This window comes from Gossypium arboreum, chromosome 3, assembly GCF_025698485.1.
Source record: "Gossypium arboreum isolate Shixiya-1 chromosome 3, ASM2569848v2, whole genome shotgun sequence".
In the NCBI taxonomy this organism is placed as follows: domain Eukaryota; kingdom Viridiplantae; phylum Streptophyta; class Magnoliopsida; order Malvales; family Malvaceae; genus Gossypium; species Gossypium arboreum.
Genome location: NC_069072.1, coordinates 123,944,623 through 123,950,980, shown reverse-complemented (window position 1 = coordinate 123,950,980; position 6,358 = coordinate 123,944,623).

Genomic DNA, 6,358 nt, shown 5'->3' with positions numbered 1-6,358 from the left:
GTGTATAATACAGCATTTAGGACTCGTTATGGTCACTACGAATTCCTGGTAATGCCATTTGGGTTAACGAATGCACCAGCTGCTTTCATGGACATGATGAACCGAGTATTTCAACCTTATCTGGATCGGTTCATAGTAGTGTTCATAGACGATATTCTGGTGTATTCAAAAATCGAGAAGGAGCATGATGAACATTTGCGGATTATTTTTCAAATTTTGAGGCAGAAGCAGTTGTACGCAAAATTCAGCAAGTTTGAGTTTTGGTTGCAAGAGGTGACATTTCTGGGTCACGTGGTGTCTGCCGAAGGGATTAGGGTTGATCCTCGAAAACTTGAAGCCGTGTTGGGCTGGAAACCATCAAAGACGGTATCTGAGATTTAAAGTTTTCTGGTTTTAACCGGATACTACAGAAATTTGGTGGAAGGGTTTTCAGTGATAGCTGTACATTTGACTAAGTTGTTGCGGAAAGGGGTGCCATTTATTTGGTCCGATAAACAGCAAGAGATTTTTGAAAAATTGAAAAAAGTTTTAACTGAGGCCCCTATTTTGATACAGCCAGAGTCTGGGAAAGAATTTACTGTTTACAGTGATGCATCACACGTTGGATTAGGGTGTGTGTTGATGCAAGAAGGAAAGGTGGTTGCTTATGTGTCGCGACAACTTAAACCTCATGAGGTGAATTATCTCACTCATGATTTGGAGTTGGCGGCGGTGGTGTTTGTACTAAAGATTTGGAGGCATTATTTATATGGTGAAAGAACGATTATTTATACGGACCATAAAAGCCTCAAGTACCTTCTTGCTCAGAAGGAGTTGAACCTTTGGCAACGAAGGTGGATTGAGTTGCTTAAAGATTATGATTGTTCAATTGAGTACCACCCAGGCAAAGCTAATGTGGTAGCTAATGCACTGAGCCGCAGAATTGTCTTTGATTTAAGAGCAATGTTTGCTCGTCTTAGCCTGTACGATGATGGTAGCGTGTTAGCTGAACTACAAGTGTGACCGACTTGGACTGAGCAAATTAAGGAGAAGCAGTTACTGGATGAGTCACTGGTTTCTCGTTTCCAACAAGTAGAAAGTGGTGAGACTTCGGATCTTAGACTGATAGGGAAGGGGCGTTATGTTTCCATGGAAGAGTGTGTATACCAAAGGATTTTGATCTGAGGTAGTCTATTCTACGAGAGGCATATGGTAGTCCTTATGCCATGCATCCTAGTAGGAGCAGGTTATACCGAGATCTTCGTGAGTTATATTGGTGGCCTGGGTTAAAGCACGAAGTTACCAATTATGTGAGTAAATGCTTGACATGCTAGCAGGTTAAGGCTGAGCATCAATTACCTTCTGGGTTACTACAGCAAGTTAAGATCCCACTCTGGAAATGGGAGAGGGTAACCATGGATTTTGTAAGTGGGTTACCCTTGACGCCTTCTAAGAAGGATTCAGTTTGGGTGATTGTAGATTGACAGACTAAGTCTGCCCACTTCATACCGGTCCGCACTAATTTTTCGTTGCAGAAGTTGGCCAAGTTGTATGTGGCTAACATTGTAAGATTGCATGGGGTACCGGTTTCTATCATATCGGATAGAGATCCTAGGTTCACATCTCGATTCTGGAAGAAGTTACACAAAACTTTGGGTACACGACTGGATTTCAGTACTGCTTTTCATCCTCAGACGAATGGATAGTCTGAAAAAGTAATTCAGATATTGGAAGACATGTTAAGAAGTTGTGTATTGGATTGTAGGGGTAGCTGGGAGGATCATTTTCCGTTGGTAGAATTTGCATATAACAACAACTACCAATCTAGTATTCGAATGGAACCGTACGAGGCATTATATAGTCGTAGGTGTCGTACTCTTACTTGTTGGACTGAACTGGGTGAGCGGCGAATTCTAGGACCGGAACTAATTGCTGATACAGAAGACAAGGGAAAGCTGATTCGAGATCGGTTGAAAGAAGCGTTTGATAGGCAGAATTCCTATGCAGATTTAAAGTATAAAGAGATCGAGTACTCTGTGGGGGATTATGTTTTTCTGAAGGTGTCACCATGGAAGAAAATTTTGTGGTTTGGACGGAAGGGCAAGCTGAGCACTAGATTTATTGGGCCTTACTGGATACTTAAGCGTGTAGGACCGGTTGCGTATCAACTTGAGTTACCTCCAGAGTTGGATAGAATTCATGACATGTTTCACGTTTCAATGTTTAGGCAGTACCGTTCTGATCCCTCGCATGTCGTGCCAATTGAGGAAATTGAAGTTGGGCCTGATCTAACCATCGAAGAAGAACTAGTGCAGATATTGGAGCGTGATGTTAAAGTGTTGAGGAAGAAAGCTATTCCATTAGTCAAAGTGCTTTGGCGTGATCGCGGCGCAGAAGGGGCCACGTGGGAACCAGAAGAGACGATACGAAAGCAATACCCTCATATGTTCTAACCAGGTAAATTTCGAGGCCGAGATTTTTTTAAGGGGGTAGAGTTGTAACGCCCTAAAAATTTAGGGTTGTAATTTTTTCGATTTTGTAATATCCTAAATTCGGGCTTAATCGAAATAGTGGTTTTTTGACCACAAATCCGAGATAGAAATAATAATTTTATAATTATTTTGATGATTATGATATGATTGCATGATTGTGTGAAAATTTCGTGATGAAATTCTATGCCTAAAGTGCTTAAATTGAAAGTAGGGACTAAATCGAATAAGTTGCAAAACTTGCATTCTAGAAGTTTTTAGTATGAAATTGTTTTGGAATATTAATGAGGAGGTCTTAAATAGCAATTTGACCAATTTTAAGTTCATGGACAAAATTAGGACATGGAAGGAATTTTTGGAAAGTTTAGTAGTAAGGGTATTTTGGTCATTTAGTTATTAAAATGAATTAAAAACAAAATTAAAAGCCAATTTTTGTCCATCTTCTTCATTAGGCCGAAATTTCAAGGGTTCTCCATAGCTAGGGTTTGTTTCAAGCTTCCAAGCTCCATAATCAAGAAAAACGAGATTCAAGTCGCGATCGAGGAAAAGAAAAGATTGTGGACTAAATTGCAAAATCTTTATATATTGGTACCAAGGTAAGTTCATGTGTAAATGTAGTAACATAATTGTCATTTTAAGCAATTTAATGTTGTTTATATGATATGATGCTGATTATTATCATGAAATATTATGCTTTGTAGTTATTGTTGAATAATATGTAATTATGTGAATTACTTGATGAGTATGAACTATCACCGAAGTACCGATTTCGATATTCTGTGGAAGACGATAAAGATGTGTGATCGAGGAAAACGCCCGTTTGAACCTTAGGAATAGATTAGGATACAAGTGACATGTCACTAGGATGGTTGAGCATCCGAACTCGTTGAGTTGAGTCCGAGTTCACTTATGGATGCGAATGTCCGAACTCGTTGAGTTGAGTCCGAGTTCACTTATGGATGCGAATGCCCGAGCTCGTTGAGTTGAGTCTGAGTTCACTTATGGGTGGATTACATGGTAGCTTGATTACATATGAGGCACTTATGTGCAAATTATCCGTGTATCCGAGTTGTATTCTGATGTGTTCAACGAGTGAAATTTCTAGTGAAATGGAAGAACACTTAAGATGCAAGCGACGTTTTGGTAAGTGTTGGACAGGTATGTTCTTAACCCTCGGGTTGAAAATAGATACAACAATGATAAGGTGGTAAGATGAGGAATGATGTTTAGAAATGTGATATATGTTTTGGTGATACCATGCTAAAGTTGTTTGGTATATTTGTATTGTTATGTTACTTGTTATTTACATATGAACTTACTAAGCATTTATGCTTACTCCTCCTCTTTATTTACTGTAGTTTTGAACAAGCCATTTCGGGAATCGGGACGGGTCGAAGGTTCGATCACACTATCCAAAGGACTTTCATCCGGGTAAATGGCTTGTAAAACTTAAGTATGGCATGTATAGCAATATACTTATTTTGTGTAAATAATTTTATGATATGGCCATGTTTGGTTGAGAAAATGTTTGATATTGATAAGTCATGGTGATGGCTAATTTAGATCATGTTTGATATTATGGAAGTTTAATAGGTTATCTAGTTCATAAAAATTCATGAAAAGATGAAACTTGCCTTAAAATGAATATTGCTGCAGCAATGACATGAATTTCAAAAATCACTAAAAATAGTATAAATGGAACTAAATGATGAGTAAGTTATGAAATTGAATATTAATGAGTCTATTTTCATGTGGATTGAACAAAAAGGCATATAAATTATATTTTATGAGATATTTAAACTTTTGTGAAACAGGGCCAGAGTGATTTCTGGATCCCCTGTTCTAACTTTAAAAATTTATAATAAATTTTACAAAAATAATTAGAAGTTTTTCTTTATATGTACAGGTTCTTTATTGAGTCTAATTTTAAGAGAAACAAACCTCATAGTCATTTAATTTCTTTATAGAGAAATATCTGATTCGTAATACACAGAGGTCAGAGCAGTCGAACCCTGAAACAGGGGAGACTTTAACTAATAAACTGTACTAATTGGCCAAACCAAAAATTCTAGAAAAAAATTAGTAAATAGATATATGAGTGTAGATTTAGGTAAAATTTACGGATCTAGATTTCGAGTTTCGTAACTCAAGATATGATTTTTCTTGTAACTGTGACGCGGGTAGTTAGAAAGCTGTGAATGTAGAAATAAATGATTTGAAGTTCTTAATTTGATAAATATTGTTCGGTAACCCCTCAAGCTCGACTCCGGTGATGGTCTCGGGCGTGGGGGCATTACAGTTAGTGGTATCAGAGCAGGTTTAGTCGGTTCTCAGACTACGTGTTGTATGTACAGATTTTGCTATACATGCCATATGTATGAATTGTGATAGTGTGACGACTTGACCTTTTAAATGATTTTATATAGTAAATGGATCCCAATCCAGGTGTGGCGAGATGAAGTAGAGAGTAATGCGCCACTCATTGAAGGGGCAAGCGCCGATGAAAACCCACCTCCTACTATTGGTCGGGGAGGAGGAGAAAGGGATCGAAGCCTTTCTCCAAATGATGAGTGTATGGTACACTGAGTTCGTTCGTACGAACCCAAATGTACGACCTCCCCCACCTCTCCCAATTCCTCAACCTATGCCTCCGATGCCTCAATGAGTGGATAGGATAAAATTTCATAGAACCCCGTTGATAGAATTAAGTAAACAAGGGCTGAAGAATTTAGAGCAAATATTGATGATGATGCGAGAAAGCGAGTTCGGCTTGAAAATTCGTCGGGTATTTGATGAATTATCTTGTACACGAAGAATGTTTGAAATGTGCTACATCTTTGTTGAGAGATTCAGCCTATAATTGGTGGAAGACTTTGATTTGGTGGTACCGAACGAGAGGGTAACACGGGAATTCTTTCAAGAAGAGTTTGGAAGAAATATATTAGTGAAAGATTTATTGATCGAAATGTAAAGAGTTTCTTGAGTGAAGCAAGGTAATATGACAGATCTCGAATATGAAAGAGAGTTTGTTCGATTGAGTAAGTATGCGTGGAATATGTTCCTCTGAAGCCAAGATGTGCCGACGATTTGAAGACGGGCTCAACGAAGACATTAAGGTATTTTTCGGGATCCTTGAACTGAAAGAAATGGTAGTACTGGTTGATCGAGCTTGTAAGGCTGAAGAACTACTGAAGGAAAAGAAAAAGGTAGAATCTGAAACACGAAATTGAAAGAAAAGACCAATGAGTAATGCACCTTCACAGCAACCCGGAAAGTCAAGAAATATGAATCCTCGTTCCCAAGTTTCAGCTGGGCAATCATATGGAAATTTTAAGAAGCAGAATGTGGGTCCTAAATCTCAGACTACTTCTGTGGCTAGTGTGGGAAATATGAGATTTGTTAAACTCAAGTGCCAGCGGTGTGGTAGAAATCATTTTGGTCTATGTAGAGCAAATGAATGTTTTCGATGTCGTTCTCCAGATCATTTTATTAGAGACGCCCGAGAGAGTCGAGAAAGAAAAATTTTGAGTGTAAAAGCTAGTGGTGCAAACTCGAGGGAAGGTATCCGAGAAAAGTGGAAGTGAAACAAGCGAGAAGAATGTAGCCGAGATGCAGAGTTAGATCTCGAGGAAGAGCTCCGCTAGAACTTATGCTATTAAAGCGCGTGAAGATGCTTCCTCACCGATGTGATTACCGGTACATTTTCTCTTTATGATATTAATGTTATTGCTTTGATTGATCCTGGTTCTACTCATTCATATGTATGCATGAAATTGGTGTCTAGTATGAATATACTGTTGAGAACACGAATTTATGATTAGAGTGTCGAATCCACTAGGTAAATCGTGATAGTTGATAAAGTAAGTAAGAAATGCCCTTTAATGATTCGG